Here is a 17881-nt window from a genome sequence, read left to right on the forward strand (position 1 = left end):
GGCGCCACCGCCACCTCCGGCTCCCAGTGGCCGCCTCCACCTCAGCCAGTGGCCTCTCACCTCCACCTCAGCCAGTGGCCTCCCAGTGGCCACCTCCACCTCCACCTCAGCCAGTGGCCTCCCAGTGGCCACCTCCACCTCCACCTCAGCCAGTGGCCTCCCAGTGGCCTCCTCCACCTCAGCCAGAGGCCTCTTCCAGTGCTGCCAACTTAACCTAACTAGCGCGAGATAAACAAAGCCACGTGCTTTTTGACAGACAACAACGCACCGCTAACCTCAGTACTGCCATCTTGACGGGCCTAAACCTCAGTAGTGCCAACTTAACCTCACAAGCGCGAGGTAAACAAAGCCACGTGCTTTTTGACAGCCACGTGCTTTTTGACAGATTTGTAAACAAAGCCACGTGCTTTTTGACAGCTGTCATCGACAACAACGCATCGCAAACCTCAGTACTACCATCTTGACGGGCCTAAACCCCAGTAGTGCCAACTTAACCTAACTAGCATGAGGTAAACAAAGCCACGTGTTTTTTGACAGCCACGTGCTTTTTGACAGATTTGTAAACAAAGCCACGTGCTTTTTGACAGACAACAACGCATCGCTAACCTCAGTACTGCCATCTTGACGGGAATAAACCTCGGTGGTACCAACTTAACCTAACTAGCTCGAGATAAACAAAGCCACGTGCTTTTTGACAGCCACGTGCTTTTTGACAGCTGTCATCCGCCATCTTTAAACTACAGAGCGCTGTGCTGCCCTCTTTCGTCACCTGTCATCGGCAGTGCTGCCATCTTGGCGGGCCTAAACCTTAGTGCTACCAACTTAACCTCACTAGCTCGAGATAAACAAATCCACGTGCTTTTTGACAGCCACGTGCTTTTTTGACAGCTGTCATCCGCCATCTTTAATCCATAGAGCACAGTGCTGCCCTCTTTAGCTACTTACCTTTGAAATGTGGTGGCGGATAATTTGAAAAATGCTTTTTGACAGCAGCCATCTTGCATCGCAAACCTCAGTGCTGCCCTCTTTAGCTAGATACCTGTGGTAGCAGACAATTCCACGTGACAGCAGCCATCTTTAATCAAGAGAGCACCGTGCTGCCCTCTATGTGGTGGCGGCAAATTGAAAAATTCCACGTGCTCTTGTTTGGAAACAAACTCACGTGCTTTTTTGACAGCTACCATCCACCATCTTTAATCAACAGAGCACAGTGCTGTACTCTTTAGCTAGATACCTTTGAAATGTGGTGGCGGCAATTTGAAAAATTCTATGTGCTCTTGTTGGGAAACAAAGCCACGTGCTTTTTTGACAGCTGTCATCCGCTATCTTTAATCAATAGAGCACCGTGCTGCTATCATGCGGGCAATTTCGTCACCTATCACCCGCCATCTTTAATCTACAGAACACCGTGCTGCCCTCTTTATAGCTACTACCTTAAGCATGTAGTAGCGGGCAATTTGAAAAGTTCTGTTAGCTATCATCCGCCATCTTTAATCAAGAGAGCACCGTGCTGCCATCTTTAGCTAGATACCTTTGAAATGTGGTGGCGGCAAATTGGAAAATTCCACATGCTCTTGTTTGGAAACAAACTCACGTGCTTTTTGACAGCTACCATCCGCCATCTTTAATCAACAGAGCATAGTGCTGCCCTCTTTAGTTTGAAATGTGGTGGCGGCAAATTCCACATGGTCTTGTTTGGTAAACATAGCCACGTGCAGCTATCATCCGCCATCTTTAATCCAGAGAGCACCGTGCTGCCCTCTTTATCGCAGTAGATGTAAATTCGTCACCTGTCATACGCAGTGCTGCTATCTTTAGCTAGATACCTTTGAAATGTGGTGGTGGATAATTTAAAAAGAAAAATTCTACAGCAGTCCTCTCTCGACGCTAATTGCATAAGATGGCGGCTATACATGACTTCTTAAGGGTGCTTACGCAAGACGGCTGCTATACAAAGGTTCTTATGAGACGCCCTTGGGATGCTTGCGCAAGATGGTGGTTATACAAGGCTCCTTATGAGACACCCTAGTGATGCTTGCGCAAGATGGCGGTTGCTCTTATGAGGCGGCTTAAGGGTCCTTGCACAAGATAGCTAGAGACGCCCTAAGGATGCTTGCGCAAGATGGCGGACACAAGATGGCGGCTATACACGTCTCCTTATGAGACGCCTTAAGGGCGTGGCGGTTGCTCTTATGAGGCGGCTTAAGGGTCCTTGCACAAGATGGCTAGAGACGCCCTAAGGATGCTTGCGCAAGATGGCGGACACAAGATGGCGGCTATACACATCTCCTTATGAGACGCCTTAAGGGTGCTTGCGCAAGATGGCTGCTGCTCTTAGCTTAGAGGCTAACGTGTCGTGCTAGTTCGATTCATTAAATTTAGGGCTTAAATGCAAAATGTTAAATATCTCGAAAGCAGTGCACCGTAGAGCAAAACGGACAAAATTTTTCTGCCTAATACCTAGGTTCGCAGTATGAGGAACAAGAAAATCATAGTCTAATGATGGGATCAACGGTCCGGTTCCTACTTAGGCCCTTTGGCATTTGCTCTGTTTTAGCTTGTATTGAAGCGAGTCTTCGTAACATGATCAGGTTTAGCTATGGTAGAGAGTATAACGTGCCGTGCAGGTTCGATTCATTAAATTTGGAGGCTTACATGCAAAATGTTAAATATCTCGAAAACGATGCATCGTAGAGCAAAACGGACAAAATTTTTCCGCCTAATACGTAGGTTCGTAGTATCAGGAACAATAAAAAACATAGTCTAATGATGAGATCAACGGTTCGATTCCTACTTAAGCCCTTTGCCATTCGCAGCTATCTATTTCTACAAGATGGTGGCTGCTCTTATGAGAAACAAGATGCCTTGAGACGTCCTAGGGATGCTTACGCAAGATGGCAGACACAAAATGGTGACTATACATAGCTCCTTATGAGACGGCCTAGGGGTGCTCGCACAAGATGGCGGCTACTCTTATGAAGAAAGCTAGCTTAGAGGCTACTGCGCAAGATAACAGCTGCTGTTATGCATGTGGTGGAGGGCAATTTGAAATTCTATGTGCTTAAACAACAGAGCACCCTGCTGCCCTCTTTAGCTGAAATGTGGTGGTAGATAATTTGAAAAATTCTTTTGACAGCTATCATCTTTAAACAATGGCGACTATACATAGGCTGTTAAGGCCTTATCATTCTCCTCCTCCTCCTCCTCCTCCTCCCCTCCTCCTCCTCCTCCTTCTCTACCTCCTCCTCCGCCTCTTATGTCAAGGCATAGCTTTATATCGAACAAGTTTAAACCTGCATCGCGAAGGCAAGCGTGTGCAGCGATAACATTATTGCGCATGTTTAGAATTTCGAAACATAAGAAGAGTAGAATCAAACGCTGTACTCGATACGACATGTGATCAGAACATTGATTGATGCGTTCAGAAAACAAAATAAGTGATCAAGACTAGAATCGAACGATGTACTCAATACATCATGTGTTTAGAATATGTCAGGGGATACGCTTGTTCTAAGAAGATCAGATTGAAACATAACAAGACTAGAATAGAACACTGTAATCGATGTTGTTAACTTCAACATGTGATCAGAACATTGATTGATGTGTTCAGAACACAAAATAAGTGATCATGACTAGAATCGAACACTGTACTCGGTACAACATGTGATCAGAACATTGATCGATGTGTTCAGAACACGAAATAAGTGATCAAGACTAGAATCGAACACTGTACTCAATACAACATGTGTTTAGAACATGTTAGGGGGTACCCTTGTTCTAAGAAGATCAGAATGAAACATAACAAGACTAGAATCGAACACTGTAATCGATGTTGTTAACCTCAACATATGATCAGAACATTTGTTTGATGTGTTCAGAGCAAAAGTACAATTTTGATGATTTGCGCAGCTAACTCGCTCGGTAAACGATGTGGCCAAAGTATAACTTCAAATTATTTACCTTCCATCATTCGTCTTGTGTGTAAAAATCAGTCGAACAAGCTATCGCATAAACATAGCTGAAAAAAAATCGTGATAGGGTATGGAACCCAGGGGTTACATCTTGTCAGAAGAGCAAAAAGGATGAAAGGACTCTTCCTCCTCCTTACCGCACATTCCTTGGCTAAAGGGCTAATGGGCTAAAGGGCTAATGGGCTAAAGGGCTAAAGGGCTAAAGGTGCAACAACCTCGTCGATCGCTATCAGCAAGAACGCTTGTACTTTGTAGAAAATTAATCTTTATTTGTAAATGGTTTCATGTTCAGAACAAGGAATGGAACCTAGGGGTTACGTCTTAACGTAATAAAATCCCCGAGGTGCGATGAGTTACGTTTTTCGAACTAGTGTTTGGAACACTGAACTTTTCAAGATGATAGCAGAGAGTTTAGCAATGTTCTGTTGTTGGATTTTAAATTCCGCGCTACAGCATGCATAAGGTGGCAGCCTTGAGGTTTACCGCCGTAAAGATGGCAAGAGTGAGGTTAACAATGTTCTGTTGTTGGATTTTAAATTCCGCGCTATAACATGCATAAGGTGGCAGCCTTGAGGTTTACCGCCGTAAAGATGGCAGCAGTGAGGTTAGCGACGCTCTATTGTCCTTCAAAGTGAGGTTAGGGTTCGTCAAGAAGACAGCTGTCAAAAAAGCACGTGGCTATGTTTACCAAACAAGAGCACGTGGCTGTGACGTCACGGTCACGTAATCAATCCTTAGCTCGACGTCGTTAAGAGCAGTATTAGGGTTAGCTATGCTTAAAAGTCTTGGGAACAGAGCAGCAGTATGAATTGCTATGTTTCAAAGCGTGTACACATGACCTATCGATTTTACATGCATCGACCATCGAACTAAACTTCACCCGCTAGATCGTGCTGCTATCTTAGCATAACCTATACCCATTAAATTAAAGTACAATGAATAGCCATGTTTCAAAGCGTGTACACATCACCTATCGATTTTGCACACATCGACTCTTGTACTAAACTTCTTCCGCTAGATTGTGCTGCTATCTTAGCATAACCTATACGCGTGACTTTAAGGTACAAAGAATAGCCATGTTTCAAAGCGTGTACACATTACCTATCGACTTTGCATGCAACAAATATCGTACTAAACTTCTTCCGCTAGGTTGTGCTGCTATCTTAGCGTAACTTATACACATGAACTTAAAGTACAAAGAATAGCCATGTTTCAAAGCGGGTACACATTACTTATTGATTTTGCATGCATCAAATATCGCACTAAATTTCTTCCGCTAGATTGTGCTGCTAAGCGTGTACACATTACCTATCGACTTTGCATGCAACAAATATCGTACTAAACTTCTTCCGCTAGGTTGTGCTGCTATCTTAGCGTAACTTATACACATGAACTTAAAGTACAAAGAATAGCCATGTTTCAAAGCGGGTACACATTACTTATTGATTTTGCATGCATCAAATATCGTACTAAATTTCTTCCGCTAGATTGTGCTGCTATCTTAGCATAACCTATACCCATGAACTTAAAGTACAATGAATAGTCATGTTTCAAAGCGTGTACGCATCAACTATCGATTTTGCATGTATCGAATCTCGTGCAAAACTTCTTCAGATAGATTGTGCTGCTATCTTAGCATAACTAAGACGCATGAACTTAAAGTACAAAGAATAGCCTTGTTTCAAAGCGTGTACACATTACCTAATGATTTTGCAAGCATCGACTCTCGTACTAAACTTCTTCCACGAGATTGTGCTAAAATCGTGTAAGTGTGCTGCTATCTTAGCATAACCTATCGATTTTACATGCATCGACTATCGCGAGCATAACTAAGACGCATGAACTTAAAGTACAAAGAATAGCCTTGTTTCAAAGCGTGTACACATTACCTATCGATAATGTATGTATCGAATATCATACTAAACTTCTTCCGCTAGATTGTGCTGCTATCTTAGCATAACCTATACGCATGACTTTAAGGTAAAAAGAATAGCCATGTTTCAAAGTGTGTACACATTACCTATCGACTTTACATGTATCGACTCTCGTACAAAACTTCTTCCGCTAGATCGTGCTGCTATCTTAGCATAACTCATACACATGAACTTAAAGTACAAAGAATAGCTATGTTTCAAAGTGTGTACACATCACCTATCGATTTTGCATGCATCGAATCTCGTACTAAACTTCTTCCGCTAGATTGTGCTGGTATCTTAGCATAACTTATACCCATGAACTTAAAGTACGAAGAATAGCCATGCTTCAAAGCGTGTACACGTCACCTATCGATTTTGCATATCTCGTACTAAACTTCTTGCGCTAGATTGTGCTGCTATCTTAGCATAACCTGTACGCATGAACTTAAAGTACAATGAATATTCATGTTTCAAAGCGTGTACGCATCAACTATCGATTTTGCATGTATCGAATCTCGTGCAAAACTTCTTCAGATAGATCGTGCTGCTATCTTAGCATAACTCATACACATGAACTTAAAGTACAAAGAATAGCCTTGTTTCAAAGCGTTTACACATTACCTAATGATTTTGCACGAAACGACTATCATACTAAACTTTTTCCACTAGATTGTGCCAAAATCATGTAAGTGTGCTGCTATCTTAGCATAACCTATCGATTTTACATGCATCGACTATCGTACTAGACTTCTTCCGCTAGAGCATATAGCAATCGCTTTTGTGTATCCCAAACCCATGTGCACGAACTTAAAGCATAAAGATGAGCTATGTTCTAAAGCGTGTACACATCACCTATCGATAATGTATGCATCGACTGTCGTACTAAACTTCTCCTGCCAGAGCGTACGACTATCGCTTGTGTGTGCACGAACTTAAAGCATAAAGAATAGCAATGTATAAAAATCTTGTAAACAAAGCAGCAGCATTACGTATAGTCAAGTTTAAATGCGTACACACATCATGTATCCATGATGCACATAGTACTAAACTTATTCCATTAGAATGTACAAAGTTCGCATGTGTTTGTGCTGCTATCTTAGCATAGCCTATGTGAATGAACTTAAAGCATAAAGAATAGTTATGTGTAAAAAATCTTGTGAACATAGCAGAATGTTTACTACGTAGTTGTAGACATTAAACTTTGCATGCTGAGGCGGTATACTACGTGACCGTGACGTCACAGCCATGTGCTCTTGTTTGGTAAACATAGCCACGTGCTTTTTTGACAGCTGTCTTCTTGACGAACCCTAACCTCACTTTGAAGGACAATAGAGCGTCGCTAACCTCACTGCTGCCATCTTTACGGCGGTAAACCTCAAGGCTGCCACCTTATGCATGTTATAGCGCGGAATTTAAAATCCAACAACAGAACATTGTTAACCTCACTCTTGCCATCTTTACGGCGGTAAACCTCAAGGCTGCCACCTTATGCATGCTGTAGCGCGGAATTTAAAATCCAACAACAGAACATTGCTAAACTCTCTGCTATCATCTTGAAAAGTTCAGTGTTCCAAACACTAGTTCGAAAAACGTAACTCATCGCACCTCGGGGATTTTATTACGTTAAGACGTAACCCCTAGGTTCCATTCCTTGTTCTGAACATGAAACCATTTACAAATAAAGATTAATTTTCTACAAAGTACAAGCGTTCTTGCTGATAGCGATCGACGAGGTTGTTGCACCTTTAGCCCTTTAGCCCTTTAGCCCATTAGCCCTTTAGCCCATTAGCCCTTTAGCCAAGGAATGTGCGGTAAGGAGGAGGAAGAGTCCTTTCATCCTTTTTGCTCTTCTGACAAGATGTAACCCCTGGGTTCCATACCCTATCACGATTTTTTTTCAGCTATGTTTATGCGATAGCTTGTTCGACTGATTTTTACACACAAGACGAATGATGGAAGGTAAATAATTTGAAGTTATACTTTGGCCACATCGTTTACCGAGCGAGTTAGCTGCGCAAATCATCAAAATTGTACTTTTGCTCTGAACACATCAAACAAATGTTCTGATCATATGTTGAGGTTAACAACATCGATTACAGTGTTCGATTCTAGTCTTGTTATGTTTCATTCTGATCTTCTTAGAACAAGGGTACCCCCTAACATGTTCTAAACACATGTTGTATTGAGTACAGTGTTCGATTCTAGTCTTGATCACTTATTTCGTGTTCTGAACACATCGATCAATGTTCTGATCACATGTTGTACCGAGTACAGTGTTCGATTCTAGTCATGATCACTTATTTTGTGTTCTGAACACATCAATCAATGTTCTGATCACATGTTGAAGTTAACAACATCGATTACAGTGTTCTATTCTAGTCTTGTTATGTTTCAATCTGATCTTCTTAGAACAAGCGTATCCCCTGACATATTCTAAACACATGATGTATTGAGTACATCGTTCGATTCTAGTCTTGATCACTTATTTTGTTTTCTGAACGCATCAATCAATGTTCTGATCACATGTCGTATCGAGTACAGCGTTTGATTCTACTCTTCTTATGTTTCGAAATTCTAAACATGCGCAATAATGTTATCGCTGCACACGCTTGCCTTCGCGATGCAGGTTTAAACTTGTTCGATATAAAGCTATGCCTTGACATAAGAGGCGGAGGAGGAGGTAGAGAAGGAGGAGGAGGAGGGGAGGAGGAGGAGGAGGAGGAGGAGAATGATAAGGCCTTAACAGCCTATGTATAGTCGCCATTGTTTAAAGATGATAGCTGTCAAAAGAATTTTTCAAATTATCCACCACCACATTTCAGCTAAAGAGGGCAGCAGGGTGCTCTGTTGTTTAAGCACATAGAATTTCAAATTGCCCTCCACCACATGCATAACAGCAGCTGTTATCTTGCGCAGTAGCCTCTAAGCTAGCTTTCTTCATAAGAGTAGCCGCCATCTTGTGCGAGCACCCCTAGGCCGTCTCATAAGGAGCTATGTATAGTCACCATTTTGTGTCTGCCATCTTGCGTAAGCATCCCTAGGACGTCTCAAGGCATCTTGTTTCTCATAAGAGCAGCCACCATCTTGTAGAAATAGATAGCTGCGAATGGCAAAGGGCTTAAGTAGGAATCGAACCGTTGATCTCATCATTAGACTATGTTTTTTATTGTTCCTGATACTACGAACCTACGTATTAGGCGGAAAAATTTTGTCCGTTTTGCTCTACGATGCATCGTTTTCGAGATATTTAACATTTTGCATGTAAGCCTCCAAATTTAATGAATCGAACCTGCACGGCACGTTATACTCTCTACCATAGCTAAACCTGATCATGTTACGAAGACTCGCTTCAATACAAGCTAAAACAGAGCAAATGCCAAAGGGCCTAAGTAGGAACCGGACCGTTGATCCCATCATTAGACTATGATTTTCTTGTTCCTCATACTGCGAACCTAGGTATTAGGCAGAAAAATTTTGTCCGTTTTGCTCTACGGTGCACTGCTTTCGAGATATTTAACATTTTGCATTTAAGCCCTAAATTTAATGAATCGAACTAGCACGACACGTTAGCCTCTAAGCTAAGAGCAGCAGCCATCTTGCGCAAGCACCCTTAAGGCGTCTCATAAGGAGATGTGTATAGCCGCCATCTTGTGTCCGCCATCTTGCGCAAGCATCCTTAGGGCGTCTCTAGCCATCTTGTGCAAGGACCCTTAAGCCGCCTCATAAGAGCAACCGCCACGCCCTTAAGGCGTCTCATAAGGAGACGTGTATAGCCGCCATCTTGTGTCCGCCATCTTGCGCAAGCATCCTTAGGGCGTCTCTAGCTATCTTGTGCAAGGACCCTTAAGCCGCCTCATAAGAGCAACCGCCATCTTGCGCAAGCATCACTAGGGTGTCTCATAAGGAGCCTTGTATAACCACCATCTTGCGCAAGCATCCCAAGGGCGTCTCATAAGAACCTTTGTATAGCAGCCGTCTTGCGTAAGCACCCTTAAGAAGTCATGTATAGCCGCCATCTTATGCAATTAGCGTCGAGAGAGGACTGCTGTAGAATTTTTCTTTTTAAATTATCCACCACCACATTTCAAAGGTATCTAGCTAAAGATAGCAGCACTGCGTATGACAGGTGACGAATTTACATCTACTGCGATAAAGAGGGCAGCACGGTGCTCTCTGGATTAAAGATGGCGGATGATAGCTGCACGTGGCTATGTTTACCAAACAAGACCATGTGGAATTTGCCGCCACCACATTTCAAACTAAAGAGGGCAGCACTATGCTCTGTTGATTAAAGATGGCGGATGGTAGCTGTCAAAAAGCACGTGAGTTTGTTTCCAAACAAGAGCATGTGGAATTTTCCAATTTGCCGCCACCACATTTCAAAGGTATCTAGCTAAAGATGGCAGCACGGTGCTCTCTTGATTAAAGATGGCGGATGATAGCTAACAGAACTTTTCAAATTGCCCGCTACTACATGCTTAAGGTAGTAGCTATAAAGAGGGCAGCACGGTGTTCTGTAGATTAAAGATGGCGGGTGATAGGTGACGAAATTGCCCGCATGATAGCAGCACGGTGCTCTATTGATTAAAGATAGCGGATGACAGCTGTCAAAAAAGCACGTGGCTTTGTTTCCCGACAAGAGCACATAGAATTTTTCAAATTGCCGCCACCACATTTCAAAGGTATCTAGCTAAAGAGTACAGCACTGTGCTCTGTTGATTAAAGATGGTGGATGGTAGCTGTCAAAAAAGCACGTGAGTTTGTTTCCAAACAAGAGCACGTGGAATTTTTCAATTTGCCGCCACCACATAGAGGGCAGCACGGTGCTCTCTTGATTAAAGATGGCTGCTGTCACGTGGAATTGTCTGCTACCACAGGTATCTAGCTAAAGAGGGCAGCACTGAGGTTTGCGATGCAAGATGGCTGCTGTCAAAAAGCATTTTTCAAATTATCCGCCACCACATTTCAAAGGTAAGTAGCTAAAGAGGGCAGCACTGTGCTCTATGGATTAAAGATGGCGGATGACAGCTGTCAAAAAAGCACGTGGCTGTCAAAAAGCACGTGGATTTGTTTATCTCGAGCTAGTGAGGTTAAGTTGGTAGCACTAAGGTTTAGGCCCGCCAAGATGGCAGCACTGCCGATGACAGGTGACGAAAGAGGGCAGCACAGCGCTCTGTAGTTTAAAGATGGCGGATGACAGCTGTCAAAAAGCACGTGGCTGTCAAAAAGCACGTGGCTTTGTTTATCTCGAGCTAGTTAGGTTAAGTTGGTACCACCGAGGTTTATTCCCGTCAAGATGGCAGTACTGAGGTTAGCGATGCGTTGTTGTCTGTCAAAAAGCACGTGGCTTTGTTTACAAATCTGTCAAAAAGCACGTGGCTGTCAAAAAACACGTGGCTTTGTTTACCTCATGCTAGTTAGGTTAAGTTGGCACTACTGGGGTTTAGGCCCGTCAAGATGGTAGTACTGAGGTTTGCGATGCGTTGTTGTCGATGACAGCTGTCAAAAAGCACGTGGCTTTGTTTACAAATCTGTCAAAAAGCACGTGGCTGTCAAAAAGCACGTGGCTTTGTTTACCTCGCGCTTGTGAGGTTAAGTTGGCACTACTGAGGTTTAGGCCCGTCAAGATGGCAGTACTGAGGTTAGCGGTGCGTTGTTGTCTGTCAAAAAGCACGTGGCTTTGTTTATCTCGCGCTAGTTAGGTTAAGTTGGCAGCACTGGAAGAGGCCTCTGGCTGAGGTGGAGGAGGCCACTGGGAGGCCACTGGCTGAGGTGGAGGTGGAGGTGGCCACTGGGAGGCCACTGGCTGAGGTGGAGGTGGAGGTGGCCACTGGGAGGCCACTGGCTGAGGTGGAGGTGAGAGGCCACTGGCTGAGGTGGAGGCGGCCACTGGGAGCCGGAGGTGGCGGTGGCGCCAGAACTGTCCAATTATACTACTCCGGTGGTTGTGGCGGCCGCCGAAATATCCACTTATACTACTAAAATTGATAGCAAAACAATCTTAATTGACAGCTACTAATATATTCTAATCAGATAATATTGGCAGTTTCAAGTAATGAACCAGACTTGTCCCTTTCATTGGATAGCTGTTAAAAACAACAAATTTGACAGGTATTAGTGAAATTCGATATACATACACTTCTACTTGCGTATGCATAAAAAGAAGGTAGAATAAATTGCAGAAAGAAAATACGAATGATTAAGAGGAACCAGTTTGGAGGAAATGAGATGCCTCTATGGCTCTAAAAAAAAAAGAAATGACTCGCGTGGCTTCAACTTTAATTTGTATTCCAGTGGACTTTCACGAAGATATCACCAAATGTAATCTGCCATCATACTGTTAGATTGTTAGATTGTTGTGTTTCCTTTTTTCTCTCATAAAATGTTATAGAAATTTATTTTTCGCTACGCGACGGTTTTACCATACCTTTTGTAGTGTAGGGAGACTTCCTCTGGGCTTCTAGGCTGGAGAAAACCTTTATTGGTCATACGGAGAAAACTTTGGGTTAAAAAAATGGTAAAAAACATTAGAGCATGAAAATCAATGCTCCGACCGTAAAAACAAATCAGGACCATTATACTATCGATTTCGCTTCACATATACCTAGAACCGAGCCAATAAAATAGTGTTGACTGGTGGTATCTTTGATACAGATGAACAACCACTAATAGAATGTGCCGCTGTGCTCAGCAGAGAGAACTTCAGTCGGTGGTAACATCATTAACACAGACTAGTAGACTGTAGCATAACAATTCATGGACAGTAGCTAGCTTATTTTTTTTCCGACAGGTCGGCCTTGTAGGCGGATCAGGTAAATAGAGAAACCAAGTGAAGAGAGCAGCGGATTCTCGTGTTTAACAAACAGTACTACACTGATGATCTACCAATGCCAATCCTCAATACTGGAATAATAATGGCGTAAGGCCTCCGAAGAGGACTAGTGCAGACCTTCGAGTTGACGTCCTGTAGGCGACCGAGCACGTCTATTGTTGAAGACGGCACATGCAGTACATCCAGCTTCAGCTATAAGAATTAACCAATGAAAGTTAAAATCCCCAAATCGTAATCTATATTACATATAATATATATCATAATTTGATTCCGTATTGATGCCAACTATTCAAATGATCAGGAGATGTAACAGTCCACTTTTCCGATACGTTTAATCTGTGAAATTAGATCACTAAAACATATAAGAGTTGTACATGTTTCGTCCCTAGGAGTGGGACATCTTCAGCCGCAAATTAATAACCTTAGTTTGATTTAGCTCTTGCAGTTTTTTAAACTTCCTTGAAGAAAGATGAAAATATTAATGCAAAATTCTTTGCCCAGCAGCACTGGGGTAGATGGGTTCAATAGACGCCACTGGGTTCTTCCCCCTCTTAGTAGCTTCTAACGACATGCAGGGGGTCGTACACATAATGCATCTTTTGACTCCATCCGCAAAACAATGATAAGGTTCATGCATTGTGAGAAAATGAAAGGCATTCTAGAACTCGTAAATGAAATACTAATCTAATAATAATTAGAAGAAGAAGAAGACGAAGAAGAAGAAGAAGAAGAAGAAGAAATGGACTCTTGGCTGAATGGTCAGCTTAGTCGCCTACGGTTCAGAGGACCCCGTGTTCCATTCCCGGACGGGTCGGATATTTTAACCTTAAATGATTAGGCTACTTCCCCTGGCTCTGGAACTGGGTCTTTGTACTGCTCCCAACATTTCTACAAGTCTCACACCACACACAACACTGTCCTCTAAAAAAGTACGATACGTCAGCCTCGTGTCGGTAGATTTACTGGCACGTAAAATAACTCCTGCGGGACAAAATTCCGACACCTCGGCGTCTCCGAAAACCGTAAAAGTAGTTAGTGGGACGTAGAGCAAATAGCATTATTATTGTTATTATTAAAATGTACGAAGTTCCCATCCACGACAGATGCCGCCCTCGTTGGAGGGTCTGCCTTACAAAGGCTGCACCAGGCTAGGAATAGCCACACGAATTTAGTATTTCTTTCTTACTTTCTTTCTTTCTTAACCCGTTTACCGTCAAGGATTGGTTTTTCGCTTGGACTCAGCGAGGGATCCCACCTCTACCGCCTCAAGGGCATGACACTTTGGGTCGGCGGATACGACTGGGAAGGTGGATCAGTACCTCGCCCAGGCGGCCTCACCTGCTATACTGAACAGGGGCCTTGTTGGGGGGGGGGGGTGGAAAAATTGGAAGGGATAGACAAGGAAGAGGAAAGGAAGCGGCCGTGGCCTTCAGTTGGGTATCACACACCCCCACCCGCTACAATACAAAAACATATCGAGTAGGACCATAACATAGTAGGTGTTTGTATTTCTCGGCGAGAGTGCACACAGTCGCCCAATTCAATTCAGTACGACCACATACGAATACAGGCTTGCTCCAAAAATGCATAAAAATGTGACGTGGAACACTTACCAAAGGAGCCACAATGGGGCAACATAATCGTATAAATACGAACCGCGCACATATCAAAAGTTAGTATTCCCGTGCTGCAAACGAGCATCAACTCGATGCTAGCGCGTGAATACAACAATGCAAAAACACAGTCTCCCAAAGGAGCAGAAGTTTCAAGAAGATGTTGCCACAGTTACAAAAACAAAACACAAGCACTGACAATAGAGCAGATACTCATGTTGTTATTGCTGCTGTTGTTGTTGTTGTTGCGTGATTACCAATGTTTGTAACTTTATTATCATTTGCAATGTTAAGCTAGTGGTAAGTTCAACCTATAGTAGTGTAAGCTGTAGTGCTAAGCACTGGGAAATACTTAAGTTTTGTATAAGATGATGATGATGGATTTACAATTTTAAACTTAAACTAGTAGTATTTCTTGTAATATTTTCTTTCCAGAGATTCCTCTCGGTGGGTGGGGGCGGTAGAATAACACCCACGGTAGCCCCTGCCTGTCGTAAGAGGCGACTAAAAGGGGCCTCAAGGGCTCTGAACTTTGGAGCTTGGGTTGGCGACCACGGGGCCCTCAGTAGAGTCCTGGCATTTCTTCCACTTACTTGTGGCAGGCTCCTCACTTTCATCTATCCTATCGCGACCTCTCTTGGTCAACTCTTGTTCTTTTCTTACCCCGACGCTATTAGGTTTGCGAGGGCTAGGGAGTCTTTCATTTTCACGCCCTTCGTGGCTCTTGTATTCCTTTGGCCGATATCTTCATTTTTCGAAGTGTCGGACCCCTTCCATGTTTTCCCTCTGATTAGTGTTATATAGAGGATGGTTGCCTAGTTGTACTTCCTCTTAAAACAATAATCACCACTTTCCAGGGATTTGCTTGTTGTACTGTAGTAGTTGTTGTTCTTGTAGGGTAATTATGTTTCTAATTTTACTTTACTATCATTGTAATGTTAAGCTAGTAGTAAGCTCAACCTATAGTATTATAAGCCGTAGTGTTAAGCACTGAAAATACTTAAGGTGTGTATAAAGTTTTATGCGATGATGTTGAATTTAGAATTTTAAACTAGCAGTACTTCTTGTTTCATTTTTTCCCCATGGAATTGCCTATTGTACTCCAGTTGTTGTTGGGCAGTTATGTTTTAAGATTACTTTATTATCACTTGTAGTAGGCACAACCTATAGAATTGTAAGACGTAGTGTTAAGTACTGGAAATACTTACGTTGTGTGAATTTGTATATAATGACGCTGGATTTAGAAAGTTAAACTAGTAGTATTTCTTGTCGTATTTTCTTTTCATTGAATTGCTTGTTGTACTGTTGTTTGTTTGTTTGTTTGTTTGTTTGTTTGTTTGTTTGTCTGTTGGGCACTTATGTTTACTTTACTATTACACTACTCTAAGTGACTATTGCCGCCGGGATATTTCACATTTGCGATGTATTTGTTATTTAAAAAATTATTATTCAACCGCAAGGTCTAGAGGTGGTTCTGCGTTCGTTTTCCGACCGGTTCAAGGAGGTTAATTGTGGACTGAGGAACAGAACGAGGTTCACGTGATAGGAGATTTTCTCAAGCTCTTAGCGCACAGTGAGGAGATGACACTACTGACATTGTAAACATAGCTGACGAACTCTGGTTGCCATGGTTACGATAGTGTCGGGAAATTGATGGCGCTAATTCCAGAGAGACCACCAGCCCAAAAATATATCCATATCAGAACACTGAATCTGTCATGGAATAGTAACCGGGTAACTTTGAACAGATATTGCGCATCCACTGTTCTCATCGTGTTTGTATTCTTTTCCAAAGCAAGATAATAATTACAGGTTAATTGTATAACTTAAAGTCAGGCTTAGAAGTTTAATGTATATATTGCACTTGAATATGGTACTCGTTATAAAGTGCGTAAGTATCTGGTATGTGAATCAGTACAGCACGCACTGTATATGGAAAGAGGTGTGGATTCGTGCAGTGTGATGTGTTCCATTATTTCATACCACGCTGTGATGTAATGTTTTAGCGCTAGTGGGTAAACTAGTTCTAATTACTGAAAGGCTAGTAACATAAAGGAACTCGTGTTCTAATGCATCACTTGTTAGCATCTTCCCACGACCAACATAATTCGTGAACTCACGCGTGCCAACTGAAAGCTTTCAGCAAACTAAACAAGGATGTTGAAAGAAGTGAAAAAAAATGAAACGCTTCTATATTCCGATATTACCATAACTTTAACAAAGCCTAACACCTAAATGTGCTGCTCTTGAAAACTTAATTTGATTTGGAGTACAGAATTCACAAAATGGATCACTCGAATTTGAATAGAATATGTTAAGAACATTCCTCTCTTAGAGCGTGTACTTGGGGCTATGTACCGGCTCATCCAGTGATATAATCGACATAATCGAGATATAATCAATACTGTAGTGTAAGGGAAAATTGAAAAAAAAACCTCTTCTGGTCTTCTTATAAACCCCTAGTCAGTTCAATGATTTGTAAACGATATGCATGTTGAAACCTGCTTCTGGATGAGTAGACTCCAAATATGACGTTTGGTCGAGATATAATCAATAGTGTAGAACAAAATTTAAGTTAAAATCTTTTCTAGTCTTCCTATAAACACCCCGTACTCTTCAGTGATTTTAAAATTATTTTTAAATGATTCGCATATCGAAACCTGCTCCTGGATGAGTAGACTAAGTTTGGTCGCCATCTATTCAGCCGTTTACCTAATATAATAATTTCGTGTGGCTATTTCTAGCCGAGTGCAGCCCTTGTAAGGCAGACCCTCCGATGAGGGCGGGCGGCATCTGCCAAGTGTAGGTAACTGCGTGTTATAGTGGTGGAGGATAGTGTTATATGTGGTGTGTGAGTTGCAAGGATGTTGGGGACAGCACAAACACCAAGCCCCCGGGCCATTGGAATTAACCAATGAAGGTTAAAATCCCCGAACCGGCCGGGAATCGAACCCGGGACCTTCTGAACCGAAGGCTAGTACGCTGACCATTCAGCCAATGAACAAAAGAACTCCTGTCCTCATACCGAGGTAGTGCAGTTCTTTTCAGGCACACCCCCATTGGAGGTGAGCTACATGTGCCATTTAACTACATACCAGCCCTCCTGCCATTCTTAAAGTTCTCGCAGTACCGGAAGTCGAACCCGGACCTTCGAGGACGGCAGCTAACATTGCTAACCGTTACGCTACGGGGGCAGCCGTTTAACTGTGATGATGGAACAAACAAACACGAAAGCTGAAAACTATTTTTTGTTTGTTTACAATTTGCCTTACGCCGCACCGACACAGGTAGGTCAATGCGACGATGGTATAGGAAAAGTCTGGGAATGGGAAGGAAGCTAATTTATTTTAAATATTTATGTTTTTGCTATTTACTTTACGTCGCACCGACATAGATATGACTTATGGTGACTATGGGATAGGAAAGGCCTAGGAAGTGGAAGGAAGTGGCCGTGGCCTTAATTAAGGTACAGCCCCAACATTTGCCTGGTGTGAAAATGGGAAACCACAAAAAACTATCTTCAGGGGTACCGACAGTGGGGCTCGAACC

Source organism: Anabrus simplex, chromosome 6, assembly GCF_040414725.1.
Source record: "Anabrus simplex isolate iqAnaSimp1 chromosome 6, ASM4041472v1, whole genome shotgun sequence".
NCBI classification, from domain to species: Eukaryota; Metazoa; Arthropoda; class Insecta; order Orthoptera; family Tettigoniidae; genus Anabrus; species Anabrus simplex.